Raw genomic sequence first — 13,881 nt, 5'->3', positions numbered from 1 at the left:
CATTTCCTTTTCTTCCAGAATTCACACAGTTACAGCCCTGAAAATAAATGCAGATTTTCCTTTACCTAAGTACACACACAATCAGGACTACTTACAAACAAAATTATCTTCGGAAATGCTCTAAATTCTGTGCTATCTACAAAACTCACCCAGCTTACATGCAGCAAAGGCTTCTCAAAATCTCCACAGCAAATAAGTACATCCAACTCCTACTCATTCTAATTGAAGACAGGTGCCTGAATCTCTTCGACCAGTCTGAAATATGTATGCACTTAAATGAGATGAGCTGGATATCTCATTTAAGCTCCTCCGCTCATGAGAAATGTAGCTATCTGTAGCACATCAAGAAGATCTTGATGCATGCTACATCATTATGTGGAACAATTACCTAGATTCACTGCAAAGACTGAATAAAAAGCTAAATCAGGATCTTAGATTTGCAGTGAGAAAGTGTTTTCATTAGTTGGCTTGAAAATATTCTGCTCCTGACTCAGTGATCAGTGAAAAATTTTGCAGGATATTTGATTGTAAGGAGCAGTACATCATCGTGCAATTTTGCAACATCTGACTAATTTCCCTCATTAGTGACTGTGTGCACTGCAGAGCCTAACTATTTTAAGTACTGGACAAATTCCTACTACAGAGTTACACCCAGCTTTGCTGTTCCAGCCTAGCAACAGAATAAGTACAGATGTATTCCTGGGGACACAATCTGGTGCTCTTCAGGCAGAATCTTGCATTAAAATTGGGGTGCATTGCATCCAGCAGTTCTGACATTATCAGTGCCTTGCAAATGATGCTTGCAGAAAAAAGATCTTAAAACTGGAATACTTGAAAAAAAAATACTAGATACACTGGAGAACTGGTTAAGAAAGGAAAACAAAGAAACAATAAAATTCACTAAAAATGTCATATGATTTTAATGGAGGAAAACAAGGTCTCTGATGCCATCTTGGGGTTTCTGGCAACATCACAAGACCCATTCTGACTTTAGTTCTAGTGTTACCTGAATTCCCTTCTTTCTTCATAACCCATAGCTGCTACATTGCTCATTCTGAAAGTTGGAAAATATTACCGGTAGCTAAAGCACGAGAAGCCACTGAATGCTTCTACCAAAAATTCCACATGAAAACATGACCACCTCTGCTATGTTTCTTCATAGCCCTTCAGGCAAAGTTACCTGTAGGCTCACCTCTCCTGACCTGTAGGACATCAGATGCTCAGCTGAGATTTACAAGTGTATTTCTGCTAAGAACTTGTCTGCGTACACAACTTCCTTCCAGCAGGTATAACTCCATTTTAAAAGTCACTTAACAAAAAACCACTTTGTAATATACATATTTATATATATTATTTTTCTTTCAGAACACAAGAACAAATGCATGTTCTTTTAGAAAAGGATGCAAGAAAAAAACTCCTAATCAACTCTGCAGCATTGCAGCGCTTCTCACTGCAGCGTCTGGTTCTGCTATGGCCTATGCTCTGGGATGCAGTGCTGGGTCACAAGCACAGCTTCTACACAGGATGCTGACATGTCCATAGCTCACAGTACCCTCACTCTTTGGACAGTCTTCACTCTGCCCATGTTGCAATTTACTAATTCCATAAGTCTGATAAAAAGAGGAGGCTCTTCCTAGTGGAGACCCTATGACGGTTCAATTGCCCCATGCCATTCACAGGCAAAGCTGTTATTTACAGCAGGGAAGGAAGGTAAATTCTCAGCAAGCAGGCAAGAACTGGGAGGCAAAGTTCAGTTTTGTTCCTCCAATGATGAACATCTTTGCTCATTTAAATGACCTTTAAACATTAGTCCTCTGCCTGGCAGCTTGTAGCTGCAGCTCTGAAGGAGATGTAGAACTTTAATTAAATTATGAGACACTGATTTTTCCAATCTCGCTCTCTCCCTCTGATCATAGTGTTAAAGGCTGTTTATTTTTGGAGATCCCCACCAGCTCTTTTCCCTTGTTCCTTTCCTTCTTCTCTTCCTCTCCTAATGGCGATGACATTCGCAGATAATGGTTTTGTCCGTTATGCTCTGCAGCCAAGGGTGAAGGTAAAATATTAAGCTGATCTCAACTGCTGATAGCAAATGAAGGGACTGGAAAGCTGAGACTGGCTTTCTACATTTGGCAGGATTTAATGAAATTCACTTCTCAAATCAAAAGGCATTTCTCACAACGTAGTTCCATGCTATTATGTTTGCTTTAAATGCTTTATGTCTTCTCTCCTTTGCAGCATTAGTGAGACTACGTGACAGCCCGGATGGGACTACGAGCAGCTCCAACCAAGTGATGAAAATGTTTGCAACAAGGAATTCCAATAAAGTAAAGAAAACCCCACCTCTATCTCTATACAGATTACCCGTAATTAAATTGTATTTCCCTTGCTCGCAAGTCTGATGCTTTGGATTGAACTTTTCTTACAGCTCTACTTTCTTTTCTATATTTAAACAGTTTTTTTGATGAGGGTCAGCATGCAGGACAGCTGTTAGCTGCCTCTTGGACTATACTGCTTGGCCACCAAAGCACAACAAAAGGAAACTATCTTCTCTTTTGTTCTACGTAAGAACTGAAGTGGCTCCACTGAACATTTCAGCCACAACCTTTGAGAGATATGATCCATTAGGGCCACTGCAGAAAGGATTGGTTCCACAACTGGAAATAGTCTCTGCAAATATCATGTCTCTCCCACCAAGCAAGACCAAACACTTTTGACCTTCTTACTACAAGCAGACTCTAGGGCTGTAACGTTTCTGTGAGTAGCTCTAGAATAACTCAAGAAAACTATGGAGCTGGTAGAAGATAGGATCCTCTAAGCATAACTAAGCTGTTCTAAAAATGTATGTAGCCAGAAAACACTGCCACAGTGATACACAGCAAAGCATTCAGCACTCACAATTGTCTGAGGAAAGAAATGCTTGGGCAGTCTGTCCTTCAGATATTCTAGTGCCATGTGTCCCTGGAAAATGAACAAAGTATTCAAGCCCAGACCCTGGAGCAAAGATCTGATGGAACACATACAACTCTCCTTTGACTGGCTGTGAGCACAGAAAATTCAACCACAGGTGAATCTGTTGCCTGTTGGTTGCAAATATCATTACACATCATCAATAATACTCCTGCACCTCTACAAGCCTCACCTCTGAAGATGTATAAAGGCAGGTAGTCACTCAGAACTGCAAATGGGAGAACTACTCTATGAAAACCAGATCCTTAACATCTCCAGTTGATATACACCACAGTCATAAAGATGAGGTTGAGTTTTCTCTTCTGAATCCACAGGCAGTAAATGCACTTCTAAGAAAAGCATTAGGTCTTTCTCTGAAGGCAGGGACACCTCAGAGGGAGTTAATGAGAAATAGGTTAAGTTGCTAAAGCATGGACTTTTTCAGTTAAAAACAGAATAATATTTTAAGTCTGTTTGCAATTGAAAGACCTTGCTTTTAATCTTGCACCTTGAAGTTTGATGTTAAGTTTTACTGAACATTTGTCTTCTTTGTTGTCTTACCCTTAGGCCTGCTTGACTTAAGTGCAAAGCAAAAGATCCCAAGCACCTCAGCTTCCAACTTTACTGAATTCTGAAATGTGTTTGGACTGGGAGACACTACCTAAGCTAACCCAAGGCTGATATGGTTAACAGAACTCTTCAGTTGGCTGTGGTAAGACTGGATCAATGCCCTGCATGGAAAGGAAAATGAGAGGGGAAAAAGAGAGAAGGGGGAATACAGAGGGAGGAGAGGAGAAAAAGAAAACAGACACCGCGCCGCCCCCCCCCCCCCCCAAAAAAAAAAAAAAAAAAAGGGAAAAAGAAATACAAAATAAAGACATGGGGAGGATAAATACAATGCACAAGATATTAGACAAGGAAGAAAACGAGAAATGGAGAGAGAGGAAAGTCACTTTTTAAAGAAAAGATGTTGCTGTGCTTGGAAGATAAAATGATTCAAAATCTCCTGTCCATTACAGATAAATGGAAAGACAGGGCCCATCATATCAAATGAATGATGTCAGGACTGATAATAACAGCACCTGGGGCACAGTGAACTATGAAATCTAAAGGGATGCATTGTGTTTGATATGTAGAGAGCAACATCACCATTCGCTGTGCATCTTAAAAGCAGACAGCAGTACTAGCACAGGATAAGAATATCTATAAAGGAAAGTAGGCACAAGTAAACATCAGGATGCCATTGAACAGCATGTGGCAGCCTCAGACAGACACAGCATGCTGGACTTATAAATAACTACTGCCTACCTAGGATGGAAGCAAAGGAATATTTGCATTAAAGTGTTTTGGTCTTGCAATTAAGAAAGCTCAGATCAGCCTGAGGTGTGAGTACATGTGGGGAGGGCAGGTGGAATCCTCAATTTTCTTGATTGTTAATCTTCTCAGAGAACAAGCCAGTGATGTTAGGAAGCAGCAGAACCAGCAAAGCCCTCCTTCATAATTTAAAGGAAGATGTGACAGAAATGTAATTTTTTTTTTTTACAGCTTGAAGTCCATGTGCTGGAACTGACTACAGTCACCATGCATTTACTCCACGGAGAAGCTCATCCAATGCCATCCAGTCCCTGCATTGTAGCATGTTGTCCATGGTCATTCTAGAAACAGAAAGTCCCCACAACAACATAAATATTGCACATATGCGTGCAATCCAATGAAACACCAGTTTATGGCAGCTAACTAATCTTTCATTTTCTGAAATTTCGGTCTTAATTGCATTAGGGAAATTTTGGAGTGCTGAAGACCACTTTGTAGAGCTCTTCACATAAACCATTTCATTTTATAGCAGATAAATACACAGATAAGCACTACAGCACGCTACAGCTGGAATCAAAAATGGGGAATTAGAGGGCAAGGTATTTTCCTACTGTGCTCTGGGCTGCATCATTAATTTCAGAGTGAAATTTCTTTCCCATCATTAAAGTGGGCTGCTTTAAGTTCCCTCTGGGATACCTCACTTTTGCATTTTGGCAAGCTGCGAGGTTTCATTGAAGAAAAGTGATCCCTTCCCCAGTTACTGCAAGAAGCAAAGGGGGCAATGTTCTTTCCTTGTTCAGGGTCTGAAGTTATCAGATTTTCATTTTTTTCACAGTGAAATATAGGTGAATAGCTCCAAGGCATATATACAGACACCAGTGACCAAAGCAGTTTCCATCTACATTACTGCAGCTAACAATTCACTACTGTTCATATACTATTCTTTCTTCTGACTGCAAGCAGTAGGAGTGCTAAAATTCCTATGAAGAATCAGGATAAGAGCCATCTGCCTTTCCAATACAACCAAAGCAGACAGAAGTTCAGGAGCCACGTCTATGCCACATCTCCTCTTCAAGTTTTACTCACCTCATTTCTAAATTGCATTTATTCTCCGTCCCCCCAGAGCCGAGTCCTCGAGCTTCATTTGCACCACACCTTACTTTCACACTGTTTTCATCTCAAGTAAAGGCCACAGTGGCCAATGCAGGCTTGATGAAAATCAAGGTCTGAAAGTTAACTCCTCCTAAGCAAATACTATGAAGGACCAAGCAATGGCAGTTTCCCAATTGCACTATGACCCCTTGCTGCCATACTAGCTTACCTCCAGGCCTGTAAGATGAAATTTCTTACTACTACCTTTTCTTAATTGCACTTCTCACACACAATATTATCTTCTAGATGACACCTGCACTATCTGGCTGCCAACCAATTGAACAAGGCCACTGGAAAATCCTGACCACTTTACACCACTGCTGCTCTATGACTTTTCCATTTCAGCGCAGATTAATGAACCCGTGATGTGCAGTGCTTCCTCTTGTGCTAATGGTATTCTAAAGAATCACTCCACCAGCTTCTTCTTGCCTACCCACATTAGAACACTGATGCTAATTAGCACAATGAGCCTTCAGAGTTTCACCTTCTACATCTGACTGATTTTTTCACAGTGGACAATTCTTACTTCCCAAGATAAATGACGTAGTCTGTGCTTCCTCCTTTTGGTGCGTGTAACTGTGCCTCTGTCCTTGCTCAGCTCTGATAGGAGAGTTCCTTTTCTCTCAGTGGACACATTTCATTAAGACGCATTTTGTCACAAACCAGTTAGACAGAATGAGATCTGCATCACCCCCAGCTAACATTGTCAATGTCATAATCAAATGAGACAAGAAGTTCACATGACCTACTGAAAAGGTGAGTTAACAGCATTATCACAGATGAGCTAAACTACCTCCTCAGTTCCACATGAAAGGACGCTCATCAGATTTCTACTCTTTTAGCTGCAACAACAGTAACTAGCAAATAGGAGAGCAAATTCACCTGCACTTGGTGACACTTTGCACTGTCATTTATGAGGAAAATGCAAGTTATGATGATTTGTACTATTTTATGGAGGAGTAAATAAGGATTCAGGGGGCTGCTAAAAACTGAGTTCTCAGTTTCTTGACATCTACCATGAGATTGGCTCATCTCTAGGCTCTGTTTGCAATACCTCTGAATACTTTGTCACTGATAATGCAGCCCTAAAACAGAATTTTTAATCATAAGTTTTGACTAGAAAAGTAAATCTTCAACTCAAGATTTTTCTTTTAACAAATACCTGCTTTCTGCAGGAAATAACAGCTTTTCCTCAACACTCTATTCTCTTCAAAACTTTCCATCAAAACTTCAAATTGGACAATTCAGAACTTCAAACTGCTTAAGAGATGCCATCAGCATACAGCAGAAAACATGCATTTAAGGATTCTTAGGTACTCATTCTTGTCTGCCTGAGGGTCTCATTGTCTGGGCCACACATCCTGCAACACAACTGATAGCCTTGACAACAGTAATTCAGTAAGATGCACAATTATGGTGCAGCATGGGAGGCAGGAGAAGCCAGGACAACAGGACAGTCAAACAGAGCTCAAATAGCACTGCAGTGACACTTCCAAATGGAAGCGCTGTTTTTAAATGGGAAGGTTTGGCTCCAATTTTGACTACTGTTCACTGAAAAGTTTAAGTTTTCCACTAGGAGAAAACATTTTTTAAAGACAGCCTCATCCTCCTACAAACTATTTTAGCTAATCCTAATTTTGCAGGCATAAATATTGAAAAGAGAAGACACTCCTGCAACAAGGCAGCATATCAGTGAAAAACTAAGACCAGAATCTAAGGTTTCATGATAACAGACTGAATAACTAACATTTTACTTTTGAAGTGATATCCTTTAACCTGCTTCTAAGCCTTGTGTTCTTGATTTTCTTAATTTAAATGTGGTTTGCAATCATATACCTGAAGAAGGGTTCTTAACTGACTTAAGCTAGTTGCTCACATATGGATTGCATTAATTGAGTTGATTTAAAAATCTGGTAGTTAAATCAGTGCAATTTCTGTATACAAATGAGCACTGAGAAATGCATGTTCTAGATTGTTCTAAAACTTAAACCAAAATAAGTGACACAGAAGGGCAAAGTGTGGCCCCATACATTAAAAATAAGAATTACAAGCAGACCATCGAGAAGAGGCCAAGAGTAAAAAATAATTAAAAAAAAAAAAAAAAGATAGAATGTGCAGAGATCTTCAGATCCATTCGATTTTCCTAGGATCTTTATGCAGTCCCATAGTCCAGTAGGTAGCACTCATTCCTCCAAGCAAGAGGGAACTGAAGATGTTCATGAGAACGGGAGGAAAAAAAAAAACTCTCAGAGCTGATGCTACGAATCAGAAATATTCTGCTAACAAATTACAGAATAATTGAACTAATCCAAAACCATTTCCAGTGAGTGGTGAAGAACCCTTGTACTTATTTTTTAACAATGAGAGTAATGAAACAGACACTGCACAAGGACCACAGTACAAGATACTATGGTACAGTTCCTTTCTGGACCATCACTAGGTCATCCTGGTCTAGCCATGACCAACATCATATAAGAGATTTCGCCCAGATTGTAACACCCCATTTCCATGGGCTAGGCATTGATTCGGGCACTGTGCACCTACCTCACAAGAGAAGCCTTTTTGGAAACCTGGAGTGCCTTTCCAGTTTGGGGCCTGCAAAGCTGTGTGTGTTTCAGACTTGTTTCAGCAAACTGACACCTCACAGCAAAGCAAGACAGTGATTTGCCAGCTGGCACTGAATATGGGAAAAAAGGAGAAGAAAAACTGGCTAAGAAGGAGGCAGAGATGGAGGTGAAGATGAGATGCTTTACATTCCCATTCTCCATCATTTCTCAATTAAAAACAGGCAGCGGGGATGAGACTCTGCAAATCATACCTGTATGACGAGTAAGGCTGCAGAATTCCCAAATAAGAATTCCCAAATATTCAGTCCTGTGGGGGGCTGGAAAGCTGTCCTGCCAAATATGTTCTGTCATTTTCTGAAGCGAGGTTAATAATAAATTCATTTTTATTTTTTTTTTAATAAAATGGCTGCTCTAGATTAGGCTGTCCCTCCGTAACGCTGTTTATGCTCACACATTCACCCTTCAATATGAGTTCTTGTTGCTTGGGATAGATGGTGTTTTTCTTCACCAAACAGGACTGGTACAAAGCAGGTTTATTTCGGCACCAGGTTGCTCAGAGCAGCACAGCAGCACAAGGAGAGACCTCGCAGTACATGAGGCTGTGATGGGATTTACAGTGGAATTGACCACAGGTTGACATCTACAAAGACATACTATACTTCCTCCGTCAGTAAATTAGAGTTCTGACAAAGCACCATTATCTGAAATATGCTGAGTGGTAGCTTACAAAAAAAGCACAAACCTAAGAACCCAGTTTGCCAATTCCCCTCTCCACAGCAGGCACAGTTAAAGAAATTAACGCTAGATTCTGCTAGTTGCTCACATTGGAGGAGTTTTCTCTTCTTCTTTCTACTTTCCCCCACTTCTTTTTACAGTCACACTGTAAAACCAGTATGACTGATCATCTTGCTACTGATGCCTACAAGTACATTGGTAATTCCCACTGTAACAGGCTACACACACTGTTATATGGCAATGCCTGCTAGCTTCACAGGCTACTTGCCTGGCAAATACAATCTCTGCAATAAAGTAACAATACCTCACAGGTTACTCAACAATCATATACACGAATGCAAGCTTTTCTCCTTTCCCAGCACAGAATTTCCAGCTCTGCCTGTGAAGTCCACTAAATAGTCAGGAGTCCCTATGAAACAATTTGATTTCTTTGTAATAAGTGCTCCTTCCTGTAGAGATAAACAATAGTTATGGATCGGGACTGTTTTCAATACAGCTTCCATGTCAAAATGGAAAAAAAACGAACAGCAAAACAAACAAACAAACAAAACAACCAACCAGCAAAAGCCTTACATTCCAGTTACACCTGACTTTGAAGGGAAATGCATGCTTTCTATTTAACTACACACACATTCCATGTACCCTCAGAGATCAGGCAACAGCCGTTCCACCATCACTGGAAAAGCCTTTGAGGGACTGATCGGCCATTGAGTAGAATGAGCAGGCACAGATAAGCAAAGCAGTTTGGGGTTATATCTGTAGATGCATTAAGTTGTTTTATTTACTTCCCCCTCTGCATATGCACTGTATGACTTCAAACCTCAGCTGAATGCTAATTCTGATACAGAAAAAAGCAACCACTAAAACAAATTGCACTTACATAACTGCTCATCCAAGCACAGTGTCTCTGGGCACTTCACAATAGTAAAGTTAAACGAAGCATTCAATACACACTTATTAAAATAAAGTATTCACTGGAGAAACCTGACGGGCTTTGCAGAGGTCTGCAAAACGTTCAGAAAAAAAATAAAAATTAAAATATCCATACAAAATCCAGTAACAGATAAAATCATTGTAAAACAAAACAAAACACCCAATTCTCCAAGAAAACTCACACATCAGCAAGACTGGGCCAAATGTTTACGAGAGTCCACGCAAGTGGTAAGTAAAGCTGGCACAGAAAACTGAGGGTGCATAGAGAAACTGAAGACTCCTAGGAGGCAGGATTTGAATTTGAGGGGAGCCAAAAGATTTGCCTTAGAAACCAGGCCAAACACATTAAGTGCAGCAGTTTTGCTGGAAGTTTCTAGTAAAAAACAAAAGTCAAATTAAAACTAGGACAGTAGATAGGAGCAAATGTAAGCTGTTCTTATCCACTCATGTGTGCAGAAATCTAAGCTGCTTTTTTTTTTTTTACAGCAATTGGCAAATTTTAATTGGGGGCTGGTACAATCAGAAAAATCCCTCTTGAAACAGATCTGTAAAGTGAAGTTACTTGAATACTGAAATAAATGACCTGATTTTTCAAAATATGGAGCTACTCATCACTGCCTATTGAAGTTCAATAGAATTGCAAGCACTCAGCATCTTCCAAACTCAGGAAATTCTTAACTAGCTTCCTAAAACATATTGGATCAGGGCAACTAATTTATGATCCTTACTATTCATTTTTATCTCTGTTCTTCAATTGAATCCAGAAGCTTTACACATCAGAAGATATCAGCAATATTCCAGAATGGAGGATACAGAACTTTCATAAATATTTGGGTGAGTTTCTGCTCAGCTCTTCCCCCCCTTCCCTGCCCTCCAACTTGTTTTTAATGTAATGAAGTAGAGGAAAAATCTCGTAAAGGGTAATGAATCATGAATATCTGGGCATCAGTGGGGTTTGAAGACACTTATGAAGAAAATCGATGATCAGCATCCAATTCTGGTAGCGAAGTGCTTAAAAAACTTTCAGATTAGAAGCACTGTCCTGTGTCAGTGAGTTAAAATATTGCGTTCTGGTCAAAAGATGAAATATTTCATGGCATAGCAAAAGACGACGCAGCAGGATGACAGAATCTCTTATTTAGATGTGGAGAAAAAGGTACAAGAAAAGAACACTGATGCTAAGTGCATCATACAGGGCAAATGAACTTACGCCTCTAAGGAGAAATTGTGCTAAGCTTCAACTTTAGACAAAAAGGGCTTCAAAACTGCTTTCTGAAAACCAATATTTTGTCACTGCTAAAAAACAAGCTTCAAAGCAACTCTCAGACATATTTTTCAGAGGAGGGGCATCCATAGCATTTCTATCCATAGAATGACATGGAAAGAAGTACAGGGGAATAAAATTCTCCATTTGAAGATGGATTTGAAACAGAAACACGCATTGTGCTTAGAATCATAAGAGGCAGGAAGGCTAACGAGTCTCTGGAATATTTCTGATGCTAGCTGATAGTGTTTTTCTGTTTTGAATTTCTGCAGGACTGCTTGTTCTTTGAGCTATCCTGCCCCTCTCAGACCCAGGAGAGATTAAAGACTCAGCTGCATAACATTTAATCAATATAGATAAGCTCACAGAAATATCCTCTACAAAAATCAATGTGCAAATTCAAGTAGGCCATTCTGATCAACTGGAATAAATGTTGCAAATTATTTTGACCACGGCTGTAAAAACACTGAGGAATAAACAATGGCATAGGAAAGACCTTAAGATCTAAGTTATCTTTCTCCTACATATAAACAACGTAGTTCAACTGTCACTGTTTGAATTTGGGTAAATTAGTTCTTTCTCAGCTTCTTATCTTTTCAGTACATTTGTAAGCAAAGTCGTCTATTGCCTAAAGCAGAAGACCTAGAAAAAAACTTGAGTCTTCCATCTTTATTGAACAACTTATATAAATAATTATATATATATATGTGATTAATAATGTTGTATAGTGCCATAAAATGCTAAATATCTTTAATTTTTTAGGTATAACAATGCTTACAGCCCCTCTCTGAAAATAGGGCACCTAATCCAGACAGAAGAGCACAGGATTTCCAGAAATGGATGTTTTTGTTCTGATTTTCTGTCCAATTGGCAAGCTTGATGACCAAAACTTTCCAGTGAGTTAGGAAATAAAACAGCAAACCAAACAAGCAATATTTTTTTGTCATTTCTGAGTGTCTGAAATAAAAATTTAGACTTATCTTTTAATGAATTACCCCACCCTCCCTCAGAGTGTGGCAAAGCCACTTTTAACGTGAACTCTCCACTTCAGTGTTTATTTGGAGAAAGATGGTCTTGCTATTTCAAAAAATTCTAAAATCATTGATGAGATGCTCGAACAGGCTGCCCTGAGAGGTTGTGGATGCCCTGGTTCAATGCCAGGTTGGATGTGGCCCTGGTTAGCCTGATCTAGTATTAGATATGAAGGTTGGCAGCCCTTCCTGCAGCAGGGGAATTGCAGCTTGATGATCTTTGAGGTCCCTTCCAACTCAAGCCATTCTATGACTAAACTAAGCCCAAAGTACTTCTTTAAGATATTACTGCCATCACTTTACCCATAGGTGGGTAAAACTGATGTTTCAAGAGAACAAAACATTCATAATCATACCCTTGGACAATTTTTTAACCTCCTCACAGTCTGAACAGCAGTTCCTTAGTGGTGGATGGCATGACAGATGCTTATCTCTAGCACCGAGTGCTGCAAACTCCCAGTAACAGAAAGCAAACAGGGACAACAAAAGGAAAAAAGGAAGAGGAAGAATTAGGTCTTATAGAGCTCATTTCTCTCCAGCTCACACGACAAAATTTGTTGGCCCCAAAATTATGCTCACTGAATCGCTGCACCGAATGTATTTCTCATGGTACGACTCCACAGCTGCAAAATCCCAGCTGCAATTAAGGAACTGCAGGGCTGGATGTTCTATCATTTTTATACGTGCAGGCACTCCAGCGGTGGCTACAGCAGGCTGCAGCTGCCTGCTCTCAGCCCCCAGCTGCTGCCTCACAGAAAGGCAGTAACTGCAATTGTGTGCGTTAGGAAAACACAAATTTTGTGGGTGTTGGAATGGTTCAAAACAGCTCAGCTTTATTTCATCCCAGCACTTCTCAGCTCAGTCAGGTCAACAGGACTTGCTTGGAAGACAGCACAGAACGTGGTTTTACACCACTGGAAAGGAAGAGACGATGAGGTGACCTCCTAAGCATTATGGTTTCAAACAGAAAAAGAATAGCTGAATTTCAGAGTAGACACATCTTAGAGGAAATCCTCATGACTACAGTTGTGAGACAGTATCCAGTGATTGAAAACAGGTAGGTGCCTTTTTCTCACATTTGTCTGTGTGGCACTGAGTACTGACTGCTGTCTACAAGAATAACTGCATTGGATGGTTCATAGATACTAGGGACAAATTAACAGCACGACAGTTACATGCAAAAGCAAAAAAGACTCATGTCTTCTCAATATTAAAGTTACATCATATATGATGAGAAATACTTCTGAACATACCCTTTAGGGAGCACACACCTCTTTCATCTAGCATAAGCCTAAGATAATTCCATATGAAGACAATGGCAAAGGCGGAAGAAGCTAAGATACTTCTGAATGATCGTATATTTGACAGCTTTGCTTCACTGTGGCATCAGGCTGAGCCCTTCCCAACTCTCCCATTCTTTCCCTTCATCAAGTCCATTTGTTGTTTAGATGCATTGCCATTATGAGTTCAGGGAAATGGTCTGTAGTGTTCAAGCTCCTGTTTCTTAGCAGAAGGTTGTTAAGGTTGTGTGGTTTGGTTGTGGTTGGACTTGATGATCTTTAATGTCTTTTCCAATGTCAGCAATTCTATGATTCTGTGATTCTTACCTTGTTTTGTACCCAATGGGAATTAGCACGAAACCTTTGATCAATTTTTGCACTTTTTTTGTTTTGTTTTTTACAGACAAAACTGTAAACACTATAGAACTAGTCTACTGTAGAGAAGAACAACATACTGACACCTGCAATGGTTCTCACGGGGACTGCAAACCCACACAGAATATCTCAATGCACTCCTTACTTCTGGCCTTGCAGTGCTGCTCAGGAATTTTACATTTCATTCCATCTGTGCAGAGGATCATCTCTCCACTACCCTAAGAAACACGCAAACTTTAAAAAGAAAACACAACATAGAAAGCTGTCACAACATTGAAGAAAAG

The 13,881-nt window shown here is 39.9% G+C and overlaps 1 protein-coding gene across 1 annotated transcript in view; it reads right to left on the bottom strand.

Annotated features, from left to right (window-relative positions):
* The window catches only part of AGBL1 (AGBL carboxypeptidase 1), a 281,145-nt gene that overhangs the window by 127,557 nt on the left and 139,707 nt on the right, over positions 1-13,881 (bottom strand). The window lies entirely within an intron of this gene.

The sequence above is a fragment of the Centrocercus urophasianus genome, unplaced genomic scaffold (assembly GCF_019232065.1).
Source record: "Centrocercus urophasianus isolate 14NV4802_14NV808 unplaced genomic scaffold, USGS_Curo_1.0 seq_23, whole genome shotgun sequence".
NCBI lineage: Eukaryota > Metazoa > Chordata > Aves > Galliformes > Phasianidae > Centrocercus > Centrocercus urophasianus.
Note: the sequence above shows the minus strand (reverse complement) of the source record. Positions and strands in the feature narration are given on the sequence as shown.